Below are 18913 nucleotides of genomic sequence, written 5' to 3'. Positions count from 1 at the left end.
TTCCCAACCACAATCCTATATACCTCTGCTTTTCATTGAATCAGGAAGTATTCCAGTTCCCTTCTGATAGCTGTGACTGAGTCAGGATCCACTGCACTAAATGTACGATTCCACAAAACTGTTTAAGCAATTATGATCAATTGGGGTAGGATCTTAAAGAAACCAACCTCAGTTTACACAGGAAGTTATTAAAATGCCTGGGTTTTAGCAGTAAAGAATAGGAATACTTGACGAGTAAAATGTGTATTTCAAAGCTGCTTAAACATACCTGGTTTATTCTTCACTATCGTGCAACAGTTTCTGCTCTGAAGTGGCCTCACTGTTCAGTTTCTTTCAATTTACTTATAAACTACAGTGTCATCACACAATTAATTTTAAGACATTTTCTTGGATTGGCATTTATTTTGTTTGGTTCATAGGAGAGTGGTAACAGTCGGACAGCTCCCTGTATTAGCATCTCTTGTCCTGATATCAAAATAGTAGACCAGTGAAAATGAGTGTCTGTGATCCGATCATTGGGAAAAGGAAGCCAGTTTTAGCACAGGATGGTGACAAATTGGACACGCTTCCCTATAATCTGAACTGAACAATGCTAATGTAGAAGTGTCTTTAGTTTGGGGGGACGCTCTACATCAGCCTCCTCTCATTGGTAATGATAAGGAAGTAATTACACTTAAGTTCTGGATCAAATATGTTGTTCAAAATTTCAGTAGGAGTGCAGATTGATTTATCTGCTCAACTGGTCCTGAGTATATGTTCCTTCCTTAGTGGAAAAAGACGGTAGAATAAATTATTAGTAGCTTTCTATCATTAAAAAGAAATATTTAATAAAATAGTTTCTTTGAATCGGAGGTCAGGTGGGGGAGAAATATGAAGTCCTGCAGTGACACAGTAAAGAAATATTTTATAAATGCTGATGAACTGTACATAATGAAAGTTTGTTTTGGGTTGTTTCTGTGCTGTTTTGCTGCAGCATTTATCCCCTTTGTGAACCTAACTTTGACACAGACAGTATGGCTCTCATCCATTCTCTCATCACCCACCCCCTGCACCTACCCTCTCCCCCACCCCCCACTCTGCTTCAGTGTGAAGTACTTTTGATTTTAGATTCTTACTGCAACAATTATCTTTACGAATCAGGACAACTGGCTGAGAACTGCTCCAAGACCTCTGCTGATCTTGGTATATACTCAGAATCCAGTAATTGTGTAATCATTTTTTAGATGGTTAAAATGAAGTTATGCGGCAACATTTTGGAATGGCCTCTCCCACAAAATGTGAGAATTGCATATGCTGGGTACCAGCACCCCACATTGTGCTTTACTCAAATCCTCCAAGAAACTTTGTAAAACATAATTTAAAAAAAGTCTTAAAACAGTATGTCACAAAACTTGATCACTTTCATGATGTAAATGGTATACTGTATCGCCAGGTGCTCATGGGCCATGTGATTTCCACTCATGGAATACATTTTGGATTCCAGAACGTTTTTCTGCATTGACCTCTTTCTCATGTGTTGCATCCTCAAGGTGCCACCTCACGGCTACTGGCTCTGATAAACAAAGTGATTAAAAAAAAATGAATTCATTTTTAAATAAGCTGTCATTTCATATATCAAGCTTTATTAAAATATGTATGGATAAAGCTTAAATATTTTAGCTGATGTTTTATCATTGCAAAAAAATGACAGTCTTTCCTTTGCGTGCTACAAAGGCTTTCCTCTGCTGCCTTTCACCACCCCAAGTCCCAGGAAGAAACCGATTCTCTTCTCTTATTGACCATGATTTCTTCACAACCTCCAGCTCCTCCCTAGTTTCTCCTCGGCCTCCCTATGGAGCACAGCCATTCAGCAACAGCTCTTCCTTGATCTGTTCTCTAGCCCTGAAATAAAATTGCTTTTGGAATGAGCTGCCATCGCGCACACATGTCTAGGACTCAGTAAGGAGTCTATTCTCACAGAAAGAGCAAAATGATTAAAGCATTGATATGAAAAAAAATCCCCAACTGAATAGAATACAGATGGCAGAAATGGAATATCCTTCAGGACACAGTTACACACGTGAAAACACATGAGATAGTCAACTCATGACCAGTCCTACATGTAAATACGTTTTTGTATTCAGCGGTGCCTGCAGGATATCTATTCTCTGGTGTTCTGGAAAATTACACTGTGACAGGGAAAATGCCATTTTCAGTAACGGAGCGATGGTGGGAATGTGGTGTTGATAAGGCACAATCATCTGAACAATTCTTATGATGTGAAGCATGGCTGTCCTTATGGCATCAGGTTCCGATTGCAATTTTAACTGAGTGGCTTTCCCGTCACACTGAAGAGAATTGGGATCCTCCAAGGAGATGAAAAGGCCCAAAACAGTTCATGTTTTTTACATTTAGTTGTTGGGCCAAGAGGAGTGGGAGTAATGCTCTGAGCCCCACTAGCAATGTTTAGGCCTCCCCCTCCCTCCTGAGTACCGGCATGTGACCATGGACTGCCCAGTTTTCCAGAGGCCGACAGCCACTTCCCACACACTTCCCACCCGTTCCAGGCTGGAGTGGACTGCTGGCATGTTAATGAGGATGGGTACCTTGTCTGTGCAATGCATCACTTTTTGACTTGCTAGTGCTGCTCTGATGCTGCTCCTGAGGTATGGGAGAAGTGCCATGGTGCATTGCTGCTCACATTTTTCCCGTGTGAATGAACCTTGCTTCCCTTTGGCACCTCTCTCGTATACACTGGTTAACGTTGGAAACGCACTTTAAGGAAATTGTTCTCCACAGTATGTGTTCTACCATTCTCTGAGAGTACCCTTGAATAGTGTAAATAATTGTATCATATTTAGTATTGGACAGAAGTAAAATAAAATGCATAAGGGACAGTATGGTATGTTTTCTTTTGTAGCACTCTGCTGCTAGGTTTTAGGTTTTGGTGAGTCATAAAATGTAATTTAATGGGTTCATGCCTACAGAGGATTTAATTCAAATTGGGCAAAGTCGTTTCAGAGTGAATCTTTAACAAGTAAAGGTTGATCATATTTATCTGGCCATGATTTGAACTCTGTTCCAGAAGCAAAGGTGGAGTGTTGTAATCCACCCAGTTCCCCACCTACTGTTTTGCTTTTTCTGCCTTCAAGTTATTGGAGATCTTTTCAGCTTTCAAGGAGAACGCTTTTCCTTTCAGGCAAAAGCTACAGAACTGATAATGGCATTCATTGTTGTGTTTATTTAAATGCAGTAAAATTGGAGAAGGATGCCAGAACTGCAGCATGCTTAATTTCTAATAAGAGGAATAAATACGCTTTACTGATTTCTCCCTGCCCTAGGCATCGTTGGCCTTCATTCAATAGGGAGAACCAACTTCGCTACATTCACTGGCACAAGTTCTGTTCTTCCATCAACATACTGCCATTTTTGCCTCCCCTGGGTGATGAGACCACAAGGAGTAGATTCCATATATAGTTTTGCCTGCTGAAAACATAGAATTCCTGCTTTGCAGCTGGTGCACTTGAGGGTCAGGCTGTGACGAGGGCTTGAATTTGTTACCACATTTAATGCAAAGTTAACAGTTGTGTCAGTTCGTAAAGGTACCTGAATGACTTGCTTCCTAAAAAGTGTAGTTATGGTATCCATGCATACACAACTGGTATCACTGTTGTCTTGAAATCAAGAATTACTTCAAAATATATATCTGGTATACAAAATGTTAATAATTGCAATGTTTTTTCTAGAAATCCCTAGTTGAAGGGTATTTGTCATAATAAGTCATAAATGATTAGGACTTTGTAATGAGCTGCAACAAACTTTAGGGCATTTTGTAAACTCTTGCCTTAGAGAGTTGCATATCCAAGTTTGTTGATGAGGTGCTCTAGTCCAGAAAGCCAGCTGGTGATTGATGATACTGGAACCACTCTACTCAGACTTGTAATGTCTCACTCTGTAAATAAATGCAAGTTTACACTTCCTAACTCAACCACACTACAGTTTCAGTAAGTGTCTCTTTATATGTGCTCAAGTGAAACCCCAATTAAGGTCCTCTGCCTGCATAAAATCAAACACTATTGATATACAATTGAAAGGAGGCACAGTAAGTTGTGTATATAGGAGCAAGAATTTTTTAAAGGTGCATAGACTAAGTGTGTGGGCAAAACTGTGGCAGGTGGACTTCAATGTGGGGAAGTCTGCCGCAACATAATTCAGAATGAAACAATAATGTTTTGTATCCTGCACTCCATTTATGGACACGATTTTGCAACAACGTGAATTTATAGGTCTGGACTTGACAAAATTCACAGCTGTGACAGCTGCATTTAACACAGCACGTAATTCAGGTTCCATTCTTTTTGAAGCAAGCGTTTGATGATGTAATGTACAATGCATCGCGATTGCCTGTGGGCTTATGGCTCTTATTCTTACAACAACGCCACTCCTATTTCCTGCCATAGTGCATCGCTGTGTGTGCAAATAGCAACACAGTTCTACTGCTTAAGCAATTCTAATTCCATGAAATTATCCAATAACTTGAATATTTCCTCACCCATTTCCTGTTCTAATAATACCAGACAAAGAAGGAAATCTTTTAGTTGTCTCATCGAGCTGAATTGCAAACTGCTGACATTCACAAAGCGTTTCTGTCAATTGGCATTTCATATCTCTTGAAAGTTCTGAAATGAAAACTGAAATTGAAACTGACTGTCATTAGAAAATGGGATGGCCTTCAACTTCTGTGCCTTTGCTCAGCATCACTTTGCCCATTTCTGCAGCAGCTGGAAGAATCAGCTCCTCTCCGATAGTGTGGGCTTTCTTGCTTTTAGCAATCCGAAATGTTGTTAAGGACGCTATCAAGGCCTTTTCCAGAACTAATGTTATATTTGTTGATTATGTTTTCTGACAACTGTATTCCTTTTATCATTCAAAGATTCTTTCAATTTATCTTTATAGTCTGGATGTCATGTAGTGTGATATCGCTTGAGATTTGCAAGTTTCATTGCTTCACAGGATAACATTTGTAAACACACAACACATTGCTGCGATCCATCACTGAGCTCCATATATCCAAATTCTATATAACTCTCCTCATACTTTCTGTCCTTCTTTTGTTTCTTGCTACTGGACTCAGTGCTGCCCATGGCTTCAGTTGAAGTACTTGCAATGGCAGTATGAGGTCATTTCAAATATGTTTCCTTTAGAATAATTTAGTCACACACTATCATAACTTATGAAGTTACTGAGTACCACAAGGTCCTGGCCTATGGCCTCCCACAGAAGACTAACCGCTCTTCCTTTTACAGATGATCAACAGCAGCTGGCTTTATTTCACAGTAAATTCTCCAGATGCAGAACATCAATTTAAACTCTCAGCAGGCGGTATAGCTCCAATCTGGTTCAAAGACCCTGGCTGGCTAAACTTTAGATGTTCTATAACAAAGACGATACTTTCTTATCAGCTGCCGTAGCCAAATATTTTTGTTTATTTTCTTTTGCAAACGCTCATGCCCACAAGAAAGGGTGTGGGGCCATGTTCAAATTGGTCCCACATGACCAGAACGTACTGCTGGGTTTGGTTCATTGACGAAAGGCAGTCACTGCTGTAATTGTTTAACCCACTGGTTCACGAACGTGCTGCTAATGACTGCTTATTTTGTGGACCCTCTAGAGAGTCTCTGCGGACCCCAGTTTGAGAACCACTGGTTTACGTTGGTACTTAAAATAATAAAGGGATTCAATAGGGTAGATGCAGAGAAACTATTTCCTCTGTGTAGGGGAATCGAGAACATGACGACATAGTCTTAAAATTAGAGTGAAATCAGGAAGCACTTTTTCACACAAAAGGTAGTGTAAATCTAGAACTCTGTCATCCACCCCCGCCCCCCCCAAAAGACAGTAAGTAGATGCTGGGTCAATTGAAATCTTCAATCCTGAGATTGATGGATTTTTGTCAGGTAAGGATGTTGGGGAATATGGATAAAAGGCAGGCAAATGAAGTTGTGGTACAGATCAGCCATGATCTGATTGAATAACAGAACAGGTTCAAGGGGCTGAATGGCTCATTCCTTTTCCTGCTTCCTTATTGTGGTTTCTGAAGACCGAGTTGATCAAGTGTTTTAGTAAGGGAGGAAGTGTATACAGTCAAACTGAGTCTAATATTTGTAAGTAAAACATGCCCTTTTTTCCGTTTGGCTGACTTGGGTAATAAACCTTAGGAAGGACATAGGAACATAGGAGCAGGAACAGGCCATTCAGCCCGTCGAGCCTGTTCTGCCATTCAATTAGATCATGGCTGTTCATCCACCTCAACGCCACTTTCCCACTGTATCCCCATAGCCCTTGATGACACAATCCAGATATAAACCTTGTCTTAACATTCCCACTTCTTGTTGTGTAATGTGGAGCCACATAGAATACACTGTCACAATGCAGGTAGTTAAGTGAGTTTATCAGAATTTAAAGCTCAATGGAAAACTGGCAACTGGACAAATCGTGCTCAACTGTATAAATTTAGAAAAGCAAAGAATGACAGGCAGTGCTTTTACAGGTGAAACTAGCTCTTGTGTTTGGCATGTGATGAACTGCCTAAACTTCAATCATGTGCTTATCTAGCTTCCCCTTAATGCATCTATGATATTTGCCTCAGTTATTCCTTGTGGTAGCTTGTTCCACATTTTACCATTCTTTGGGTAATTCATGATTCATGATATCATGCAAATGCTTCGATTGCTGCATACTTGCACTATGCTCCCTGCTATTCTTTATTATCATGATCTAAGGAAAAATTGATTGGCTTAAATATCAAATCTTAGAAACACTTAGATCACTGTCTCTGTGTGCATCTCTCAGAAACTAATTTCTAAATCTTTTCACCAGCCAGTGTGCATTCCCAACTCATACATTTAGCTCCCCACACCCCTTGCAACAGTGTAATCTCTGACATGCTGTGAGTTATTCCACAGGAGACCTTCCACTATCTATAATAATATGCAGTTCTCACTTTGCAATCAACTGTTAATTATTTTGTGATTAAGCGTGCCATGATTACATCACCGTCATTAGATGTGTGGGTGTCTTCACACATGAATGCCATAGAGGGCCCTGCCTTATTGATGCCACAATGCGAGCTGTTGTCATCACAAAAACAAACTTAAAACTAACTAAAACTACCCTGTGGAGTTAACAGCACATATTCTGATAACTTAATATGCTGAAGTATGTTGAAGGCTGGAATCCCATCTTTGGATACAGTAGACCATTTTCGTCATGGATTTATAAAGTCACCTGAATTCCTTGGTTAGACTACTGCCTTAAAATCACTCCCAGGTATCTATTATTCTCCATTTAGAACACTAACTGCTATTTTTGATCACCTCCACCTTTATAATTACAGAAAACCACTTCCATAACACTGTTCACCAAGAAGTAAATTGCATAGAGTTACATGGGGTAGATTTTAACCCCACCTCAAAAATAGGTGGGCTGGATCAGATGTTAAAATTTACAAAGTCTCAAACCAGACTCCCAGTTTGCCCATTTCTGGGTTTAGCAGAGGTTGGACAAGGGGTGAGCAGCCATCCCACTCCCAGGAGGCTGGTTGGCAATTTAAGTATTTTAATGAGGCTGGCAGCCTCTGATTTAACCTGCGTTGCAGGTTCAACAGTGGCCAGCTGGGTTTCCAAGGCCTTGGGGAAAGTGAGGACTGCTTCGGCGAGCAGGAAAGTGCCTTTACAGCACTGTTTGTGGGCCAGGAGGAGCAGAAGTGCTTCGCTGCTCCCATACAAAGATGTCTGGATTGGGACCTGACCTACCTGCCCCTGCGGCCTGCTCCAGAGTCTTTCCTGCCCCACTGGGAGCCATGATTATCAATCAGGCTAATTTCCAGGCAGGGAGACCTGGACTTCTGGGTTTCCAGTCTGAAACTCCGCCCCTATGCAAACTGCCCTTGTCAATATCAGGCCATATAGTCTACAGCACAGGCCACTTGGCCCAACCGGCGAATGTCAGCGTTTATGCTCCCCATGAGCCTCCTCCCACTCGACTTCATCTAACCCTATCAGCACATACTTACATTCCTTTCTCCCTCATGTGCTCATCCAGCTTCTCCTTAAATGCATCTATGATATTTGCCTCAGTTATTCCTTGTGGTAGCATGCTACACATTTTACCACTCTTAGGGAATTTGGAAGAATTCTCTTTACCCATTTGGTTTTATTGGTAACTATCTTATATTTATGACCTCCTAATTTTGGACTCCCCCACTCTTGGTCTTGTTGCATCTTATTTCTGTAATGTCCATACCTCTATTGCACCTCACACGGTCTGTTGTTCTACCTCTGGGCTACAGTATGTCTCAACCTCTCCCTGCTCCAATACCAAAGACATAGCCTGCTGCACACATGCCAAATTCTCTGGAATTCCTTTGCAAAACCCTTCAGCTTTCTTCATCTGTAGCTATTTTCAAAAGCCTCCTGGAAACCCATCACTGCTACCTCACCTTCAGTCACCTTCCCAATACCTGCTCACTGTCTGAAATTACTCCCCAGATGCTGTGAAGCACTTTGAGAAATGTTGTTGCATTAAAGGTACTAATCCAGGCAGACAGTTCAGTACAATTATGAGGGAGTGCACTCAAAGATGCCATCTTTCACATGAGAAATGAAACCAAATCTGCATGTTCTCTCATTAGAGGTAAATATATATTATAGTATTTGTCAAAGAAGAGCTTGGGAGTTCTTTCAGTTCCCTGGACAACATTTATCCCTCGACAACATCATTAAAACAGATTATCCAGTCAATTATTTCAATCCTATTTGTGGCATCTTGCTTTGTGCAAATTGGCTGTGGTGTTTCCTTGCATTACAACAGTGGCTACACTTTAAAAATACTTATTGCCTCTGAAGTGCCAAATGTCCTGAGCATGTGAAGTGTGCTATACAAATGGAAGCCCTTTTTATTAAACTGTAAGTTCCTCTAGAATTACCTCTACCAACAATTTTGAGAAGCTTAGGATTTCTTTGTCCCTCAGAGAGACCATCTGTCCAGATACCTCTGCTGTTTCCACTAACCCCGCTACTCTCACTTTAAACCCCCATCTCTTTCTACTCTCCCCCTACCAGCCTACTCCAAGATCATCTCATTCATGACTGACATCTTGGTCACTCAGCACATCCCTGCTAAATTACTGACCACTCAACTTTCCTTCCAGGGTCCCATGATAGCTGATATTGTAAATGTTTCTCTCTCTTCAGTCTCTGTCTTACTGACTTTCAAAACAACTGTCATCAACTCCCTTTTCAAAAACCCACCCTTCTACCGTCGCTAATTCTTGCCCCATCTCCAAACTTTTTTCTACACAGCCATTGAATGTGTTGTTGCCTCCCAGCTACTGTCTGGGCTAATTCCCTTGTGGAGGCTGAGTGAACCCACAAACAACATCGGAGGCATTGTGAAGCAAGATGATTAGCTGGGGTCTGGGGTGCATCTTTATGATGGGCTGATGTCCCACCGCACTGGAAATGCACCCTGAAATTGTAACAGAAGAAAATCTAGGCCCTGGAATGAATGTTACTTGAACATTCCTTCCTATAGCATAATATACCTAAGTGTTACCTAAAGGTAATTTTACTATGATACTGAACGTCATGGCATACGTTACTAAAGGGATAGAATGATCTAGTTTTTAGAAATTATTTGACTCCTAGCAACTGCATTTCTTGATTCTCTATTTATTTTGAACATTCCTGAGGCTTCAAGAGAGTTGAAGCCCACAACCACTCTACATCACAACTCGCAACAGCTTCTATTAAAGTCCCTCAAACACAGAAAAAACTATGTTAAATTCAGCCAAACAAAATGCAGTTTGTGCAATCTATTCATAACCCAAGAATTCATAGCTGTATATATGAGCAGTTATTTATGCTGAGTTGCCCTTTAACTTCCCCTCTGGTCTCCCTGAGCCGTGCATTTCCTCTAGTTGAGACCTCAGCCAAGTGACTGTCATGAGCCAGGTGCCAGGAGGCACAAAAACAGTCCGAGGACAATACTTCTCATTTTGCATCCCCTGCTGCAGAATAACATATGGCATTTATCCAGTGCCATTCTGACAGCAACATGATGGGAATGGCACCTCTGCACTATGAGAACTGTTTATTATAACATTAACGCTATGGAGTAAATAGGCGTTAAACAAGTTTATTTGCCAGAAGCTGACGGCAGGTAATGCCTTCAGACTAGTAGCACAGGAGTACTGCAATCAATCATCAGAAGGCAAAGTGTCTGTGCTCTTCTCAACGCAGCTTCTACTGTGTGGATTAGATCCAGGCTGCATATGAAACCATTAGTTTCTTTGAACTGTAGTTTATTGCAATGTTTTTTTAATCTTGAAGGTTTTAAGCTGATATTGCATATAGCTATAAATTTTTAGAATATAGCAAAAGAATCTTTCTGCATCTTTGTACTTTTTATGTTTTTCCTTTCTTGTTTTAGGTTGAGGTCAAGTGCATGCAGATCAAATCCTCCTGAGTACAAAAAAGTATTGAAAGCTTTTTAAAAATGCGAAGGCAGCAGCCAGTTCTTTTGGGGAAGTTGTTGCAATGCAGATGCCAGTTTGTGTTAGGATGAGTTTTTGACTCCTCCTTAATGTTGTCCTTGTTTTAATCCATTATCTCTGTGAGCTATTACCTCAGGTGTTGGAGGTCAGGTAGTGCAGCAACAGTGCTGCTTGGAGATCAGACAGTAGAAAGTGCTGAATAGGTAAACTTCAGCCACTGATTTCAAACAATGATCTGTTCACTTCCACCTCTGTGAAGTATGGAGAAAGTAAGTGGCTGCTGAGTGCTGTTAGATTTCGCAAGTTATATATTGTCGTAAGATCTAAACCACAAGCTTCCTTCATGGCTCAGCAATTATATCCAGTGAGGAACTGAGTCACAAAGTTCCAGAACAGTGCTAATTTAACTGACTTCAGCAGAGGCAACAGTAATGAGGCTGCAATCAGCCTTGGTGCTCCCGGGTTAAAGAGGAGAAAATTAGCTAGAATTTCCAGAACTGATTGCTGTACTGACCTCTGCTAGAAATATGAATGTATAGATGTGAGGATCGGATTGGACACAGCCGAGATGCCACACACATTGGAGGGTATAGCACAGATTCACCAAGATGGTACCAAGGCTGAAAGGGTTAAATTACAAGAAAAGGTTACATAATAACAGCAAAATACCATGGATTCTGGAAATCTGAAATAAAAACAGAAAGTGCTTAAAAGGCACAGCAGATCTGACAGCATCTGTGGAGAGAGAAACAGAGTTAACGGCCGGAATTTTACACCCCTCCTGGGAGCGGGCAGAAGGCAGTGGGTTGGGAGGGGTGGACGGTGGCGTCAAATCGAGTGGATGGGGTGTGGAATGCCGTCCATGTTGCCTGCCCACTCCTGCTGCCATTTTATCAGCAGCGGGGGAGGTGGCAAATGGACCCCCACCCCAGGCCAATTAAGAACCTCCTCCCGTTGCCGCTGACAATTTACCAGTGGCAGCTGGGCACTTCGACAGCTGAGCAGGCTGCCCAATAATACTAAGCGGCCTTCTTGCAGGCCCAGTGGCGAGGGACCCACCTGATCAGGCGCCCCGTAACCAAAAAGGACCCTCCCAGCAGCACAAGCCGCTCCCGCTAGTGCACCTCCCCCCCGCCCTCCTGATTGACCCCCATCCCCCTCTGTGGGCTCAGCTGATTGTCCCCGGCAAGCCCTGAAACTCCACTTACCTTTTTTGGGGCCGGCATCCAGGCTGCTCCTCACACTGGGTACAATCCTAACAGGGCCACCGCTCCCGATGGCGCTGCTGGGACTGAAGAGCTGCCGGCCCGCTGATGGCCGGCAGCCCTTGGACGGGACTTCCTGACTCAGAGGACAGAAGTCCCGTCCAAGGCCAATTAAGGGCCTGGGCCTTGCAAAATTGCTGCGTGGCTTCCAGGCCCAGCAGAGGCGGGCACTCCCCCGACCTTTAAGTCCGTGGCGGGGCCTCCATCTCCACATAACAATCAGGCTAACATTTCAGGTCTGTGACCTTTCATCAGAACTGGCAAAGGTTAGAAATGTAATTGGCTTTGAGCAAGTGAAAAGGGGGGAGGAGTTAAGAAAAATAAAAGAGAAGGTCGTGATGGGGCAGAGGGCAGGAGAGATTAAATGACAAAGATGCCATGGAATAAAAGGCAAAGGCCCTAGTAAACATTCATCCAGAGAGAGTGTTAATGGCAGATTAATGAACAGCTCTGAAAGCAAAAACATGAAAAACAAATTTAAGACTGGCACATGGTAAAAAAAACAATCAAAATGGCAGTCATGGTCTGAAGTTGTTAAAACAATTTCAGAAGGTAGATACAGAAAAATTATTTCCTCTGGTAGCAGGATCTAGAACAAGGGAACATAATCTTAAAATTAGAACTAGGCCATTTAGGAGTGAAATCAGGAATCACGTTTTCACAAAGTGTAGTTGAAATCTCAAACTCTCTTTCCCTCAAAGGCTGTGGATGCAGGGTCAGTTCAAGACACATCAATAGATTTTAGGCTCGAGGGGCCGAATGGCCTTCTCCTGTTCCTATAGCTTTCACATTCACTGTCAAAGCTCACACATGAAGAATGGCCACTTTGGTGGGATTCCAAAGGGCAATTGGTGCCTGTGGGACAGCAGCTGACAAGAAAACAACACTTTCAGAAGAGATGTGAGAATGTAGAAAAAAAATCCATTATATAAATCCCAGCTCTGTGAGCTCCTCTTTGCTGTTAGCTAGGAACAATACACGCGAGTGCATCACCCTGTCTTACATGGTTTCTAATAGTAAAAAAAAATACCATTTCTTTTATGAAGAATAATGCATTTTTAGAGCATTATTTATTTATTGCTCTAATAATTTTACCTGTTTCCTCTTTGCTTCTTCCACTATTAGGGAGTCTGGGATTTGCAATTCCAGTATTTCCTTTAAAAAAAAGGGGAGAAAGTATCATCTTGAAAGGATAAGAAATTGTACTGACAGCCTGCTTTCTTCTAAAGACTCCAATTTTTATCTATCTGTTTACATTAAACCAAGAGTAACATGACCCAACATACACACAGGAGACATCAAACTCATTTTACGGTTGACTGGTCATCACCCAGCATAAACCCATTCAAATACATGCTGCAAATTGTTGCAAAGATGTCTATGGGCACGTAGTGTTCACCTGTGTGGACTGGAATTGTTGCGTGTTGTTGTAGTTCTAGTGTCGCAAGGATGTTGTAGAGAAAGTCTCAGAGTCTGGATAAGGCCAACTAATAACTTATTATTTACACACTATTTACACTCTCATCAAGCTTCCTTAGCTAGCACCTTTCGTGCCACTATTTGCTTCTTCCAAAGCCCAGTACCAAGTGACTGTTACATCATCACCCTGGGAGGGGTTGTTAACCTTGTCTCCAGCATTAACCCTTACATGTCCTTATACTACATCTCCCTCCAAGTCTTTATCTAACATTTTCTTAAACATATATATATTCTTGACTTTATCTACTACCCTTTCTTCCCCCAATTTAGTCTGTTCGGAGGTTTCACAACTCTCTCAATCTGGTTGTAGTTGGACTGGGACGATCAGTAGTCTTCCTTTTAAGCCTGGATCACTGACTTGGTTTACTAAGGGTTGTAGTATTCTGTTGCTTTGGGTTCGTTCATCTTCATCTGGGTCCTCCAAATGAATGATTGACTGTGGCTTCTGGGGATTAGGGATAATGTTTCTTCTATTTCTAAGTATGTTTCCTTCAGTTGTGTGTACCACATACGATCTCTGGTAGTTTTTGTCTCAGTGGATGACAGTACCTCCCCTTTCTAGGTCACGTATCCATACACTCTGGCTGTTGTTCAGCTTTGGCAAGTCTCTGGCACAAAATCTTCTGTTGTAATTTCAGGTTTGTTGCCTTCTATAAGAGTTTTCTCAGTCCCTTACTCTCTCGTAGTCCCAAAATTTAATTTGTTTAGGCAACACTGTAAGTTGCGCTATTATCCTCCTGGCCATCAATAACTCTGCAGGTGATAGTCCACACATCAATGGTGTAGATCAATAAATTAGAAGTGAGGTTGGAAAATCTTCATTCTTCTTCAATAAGGACTTGATGGTTCTTACACCTCTTTCCACTTCACCATTCGACTGTGGATAACGTGGTGAGCTTGTGAGATGTTGAAATCCCATTCTTGTCACAAACCCTAACCTAGTGGAGGAGGCATCTACCTCTATTGTCGTTGGTAGTGTAGGGTTATAGTGCGCCAAGATGTCTGGTGATATGAGCATATCTTTAATCTTCCGGAATGCTTGTTCTTGGTGTGAACTCCAACACCACGCTTTCTCTTTTTTGAGAAGTTGTCTTAGTGGTTCTGTTACCTGTGCCAAGTTAGTAGAAATTTGGCTAATTTCCAGGAATCTTTGGAGCTGTTGAATGGAAATAGGAGTAGGGGATTCTGTAATGGCCCGTGCCTTCTGTGGGTCTGCCATTATACCTTTACTGCTTACACTGTGTCGCTAGAACTGAATTGAGGTCTTGGAAAATTCACACTTCTCGTTCAGAGTTAGCCCTGCTTCTGGAATTCGTTGTAAAACTGCTCGAACTCTGTGGTCATGTTCCTCTACTGATTGCCCATGTATCAGGATGTCCTCAATGTGACAAATAACTCATTTGAGCCCTTCTGAGATGTTAGACATAGACCTTTGGAAGGTCTCTGGTGGTGGAAGTTATCCCAAATGGTAACCAATTGAAACAAAACCTCACAAAGGATGTTATAAATGTGGTTAGTAATCTTGAGATCTCATCTAAGGGCACCTGACAAAACCCACAATTAGCGTCGAGTTTGGTAAACATGGTGCTCTGAGTGAGTTTTGCTAAACTGTGGACATGGGGTGAATCTCACGCGCTACTGCTTTGTTAAGCTGTGTCAAATCCACACAAATACATAGAGTTCCATTTTGTTTTGGGACAGGAACCATGGCCGAACCCGACTCCGTTAGTTGTGTAACCTGAGAAATGAACTCTATTCTTGTCATCTCTTCCAACTGGTCTTGAACTCATCAATGAGTGAGGTATCTTTCTTGGTGTGAAGATAGTCACTGGCCTGGCATTTTCTTTAAATGTTCCTTTAAACCTCAAGTGTCGTAACCTGCAGGGCTATTCCCCCAATCTTGGAAAGTGGGATTTGGTTGGGTGGCTTGTTTTCGGCCAGCGGAGACACGATGGGCCAAGTGGCCACTCTTTGAGCCGTAAACTTTCTATGATTCTATACTCTGTCCTGAGTCTTCTGAGAACTGTGAAAAGTTTTGGATTGTCTGCTTGAAAGCGACTGTTTACCTGTGGCTGTTGCCTTCATCGACCTTTTCGATCAGATGCAGTAAGCACTCTCTTCTGCTTTGGAGGGAAAATTCCTGGTTTTGCAAGATGTATAAGGTTTCCATAATTTGTCTCCCTCTATATTGGAGAGCTGCTTGAAGTTTACCTTTCACTTTCAGTTGGGTCCCGCCTGGACCATGCAACTGTATGTCCGCCGATTGTAGGCAATGTCTCATCAACCATTACTCTTGGTCTAACAGGACTGTGACACCATAATGCCTGTGTCTAGTTTGAAATTCATTCGGTGTCCGTTTACGTAGATGCCCAAAATCTTTGCTTTGGTTCTTATTTTCTCCTTGGAACTCTCCTGGTTCCTCTTCTTCCAGAAGTTGATGCACTTCATTCACTGCTCTTTGTGTGAAGGTCTTTTGCTTTGCAATTTTGAGTGAAGAGGTTTTGCTCTGGCACATTTTCCCATAATGCCCAATCTTTTTACAGTTGAAGTATTCCGCTATATGAGCAGGACACTGCTCCTGTCTGTGGGTCTTCCTGGCTTCACAGTGCTGGCACAGTATCCATGCACCTTCTCATCTGTGTGTGTCGTCTTCTCTATAGATTGCCTCTCCGTCTTTGGCTTCAAGAACTGGATTCATCAGTTATCCCGACAGCTATTCGGTCCCTTATCAGTTCTGCCTTTAATACTCGATAGTCACATCCCTTGGTCCCTTTCGGTACAGATCATTTATAGAAGAATATACAGATTTGCCTATCTTCTGGACTCGCTTGTTAAATTTTGCTCTTTCCATAATTTTGTTGCTGCGTAAATTGAAATATTTGTCAAAGGCTTGAAGTATATCCTAAAATTTATCTGAATACGAGTATATGAAATAGGAGCAGAAGTAGGTCATTCGACCCCTCGAGCCCTGAAGCCTTCTTGTCTCTTGCCTCACGATCATGTTGTTCACAATTGCACCCATAGACTATAAAAAGGTATTTACTTGTTCCGTTTTTGACTTAGCATGGAGGTGGGTAGCAATCCTAAATTGTAGAAATCTTTTTCTCCATAAGGACCAATTTTGTACCTGATTTGGTCCCCCCGATCCTGGAAGCATTCAGGCATTCCAAATTTCGGGTCCATTTTTCCTCCCTAGGCTTGGTTAGGCTTTTAATTTCCTTTATTTTTATTTTAGGGTATTCCTCTGTCTCTTTAAATGGTTGAGGTTTTGCAGGAGGTGCTCACTGTCTTTCTAGGGATTTCCCGTGCTTTCAGACAGTTCTCACATTTTCTGACAGTTCACGCGCTTTCTCTCCACAGTCTGGTTGAGTAATGGCTGCCAGCTGTGCCTGACTTCCAAATCACCTCATTGTCCGATCGACCTCTCTCCCCGTTTTTTTCATGACCCAGTGTGCCATTAACCAAGAATGGCCCCTTTGAAATTATCTTATTCAATCCTGGACTTGGTGATCTGGATGTTTTGTTGCAGAGCACCACGCTTCTGTGGTGCAGTCTGAAAGCCTGCAAGGCTGACTCACTGGCTGTCTGCCTCTTCTTCGGGTGCAGAGCAGCTCTGGAGCTTGTTGCATTCTCCCGACGAGATCTGCTGTTCTCCTGGCGCTACTGCACAAGGTAAGGTGCTTTTCACTATTTTCTGTTCGTTTTAATCACTGCCACCATATTGCATGTTGTTGTTGTTGTAGTTGCAATGTAGCAAGGATGTTGTAGAGAAAGTCTTGGAGTCTGGATAAGGTCAACTAATTCTTTTATTATTTATACAACACTGTTTACACGCTCCTCACTCTCGCCAGATACTTCATTAATGTCCACCTGGATCTAATGCTAGAGGCCCTGAGGGAAACCGGGGAGGTTCTCTTCCCAAAGGGTGGCGGGAGGACTGCATGGACTGCAGCGGTTCAAGAAGGCAGCTCACCACCACCACCTTCTCAAGGGAAATTAGGGATGGGCAATAAATGCTGTCCTAGCCAGCGACGCCCACATCCCATGAACGAATAAAAAAAACTCTCCTCAAGCCTCCTTAGCTCGCAGGCTTCGTGCCGCTACTCACTTCTTCCAAAGCCCAGTACCAAGTGATTGTTACATCATCACCCTTACAGTGGGAGGAGTTGCTCATCCTGTCTCCGACATTAACCCTTGCATGTCCTTATATTACATGAATAAGTAGCATCCGGTATTCCTGGCTCCTACAGATGTTGCTGCTATATATTTGGTTGGTATACTGTGGGGGGGGGAAAAAAAGTTGTCGAGTCTCCATCTGGATGTTTGCTCCTGCCAACATCAATTGAGATAAGCATTTCCACATTGCTCATTAACTCATTGACTGAGGTTTTGACAGCCTACTTCTCTTGATACATCACCTGCAGTATCCCACTTAATACTTGCAACTGGGATGTCTGTCATTTTGACAGGAGGAGACAAAGTGTAAATGAATTTCAGCCTTTTAAAGGTTGCATATTGTACAGTTTTTAAAATTTTAACAGTGTGATGCCATTTGCAGTATCACTGTCCCTGGTGCAAGTTGCAATACTAACTTCATTCCATTACTAATGAAGAGTGTGCATATTGATACTGTACCTCGTTGACCTTGTGAGGTGTCATTCGTTACCTAACGTAATGTAAGATTAGAATGTCTTTTATTTCTATATATAGTACAGTGCTGTAACTATGTCGTCAATTCACTAGTTACAGAGGTCTTTGAGAAGCAAATGTTAACATAGCAGCAAATGTACCTGAGCTGTACCACCTGGCAGATCATCAGCATAATTTCAAATTATTTCATTCAGTTTGCTAATGGCTATCAGCTGCAACATTTGTTCTTTTTATCCCCAATATTATTTGTTTTTCTTATTTCAGGAAATTCAAATTTGGAATGACCTTTCTGTCAAAGCTTAGTTTGCACTGATAAAGATATGTGTGGCCTACAAAATTTGGGGTCTTGGTGGCCTACAGGAATGCAAGGCTTACATATCTTTAGACAGGAGAGCCAGCAGTCCAATGATTTCAGTTCCTCCTTTTGTAATATCAATTTGGCCTGCTGGCATTGATGTGCAATTTGACAGTTTTTGACCAGGCTGCTATTGCTAGATGGAGCATGTCACAACATCCTCAGTGAGGAAGAAGGATACAATTACATGACCTGACTCATTCCTCTTCAAAGTTTTTTTAAAATCTAATTGTGTATTGATGTTGGTGGCCAAGGGACAGAGATAAGTTCAGTGTGCCAGGAGGGAGAAAATGAGAGAAATATAAAAACAAACACGATGCTTTATCACCACAATGAAATTTTCTTGTTCATAGACTGTTACAGCATAGAAGGAGGCCATTTGGCTCATTATGTCTGTGGTACAGCTCTTAATAATGGCTGGTTCAATGCCTTTGAAACTGGTCTGGGATCAGAGCAGTGAACCCATCTTTATAGCTCAGATTGGTATGCTGTTTAGGGTGATCTAAAGAGCAAGAGGGAATACAAAATAATGTAAAATAATTTACAGATAATATATTTTTAAAAATTCTCTCCTCTTTCAGTTCTCTCCGTAATGTGCACTTTACCATACCCAGTACTTTAGGCCTCCTC

General features: G+C 42.0%; 1 protein-coding gene across 5 annotated transcripts in view; it reads left to right on the top strand.

Moving 5' to 3' along the window:
* si:ch211-212o1.2 (uncharacterized protein LOC492735 homolog) overlaps window positions 1–18913 on the top strand; it is a 138801-nt gene that overhangs the window by 27726 nt on the left and 92162 nt on the right. The window lies entirely within an intron of this gene.

This window comes from Heterodontus francisci, chromosome 17 (assembly GCF_036365525.1).
Source record: "Heterodontus francisci isolate sHetFra1 chromosome 17, sHetFra1.hap1, whole genome shotgun sequence".
NCBI classification, from domain to species: Eukaryota; Metazoa; Chordata; class Chondrichthyes; order Heterodontiformes; family Heterodontidae; genus Heterodontus; species Heterodontus francisci.
Note: the sequence above shows the minus strand (reverse complement) of the source record. Positions and strands in the feature narration are given on the sequence as shown.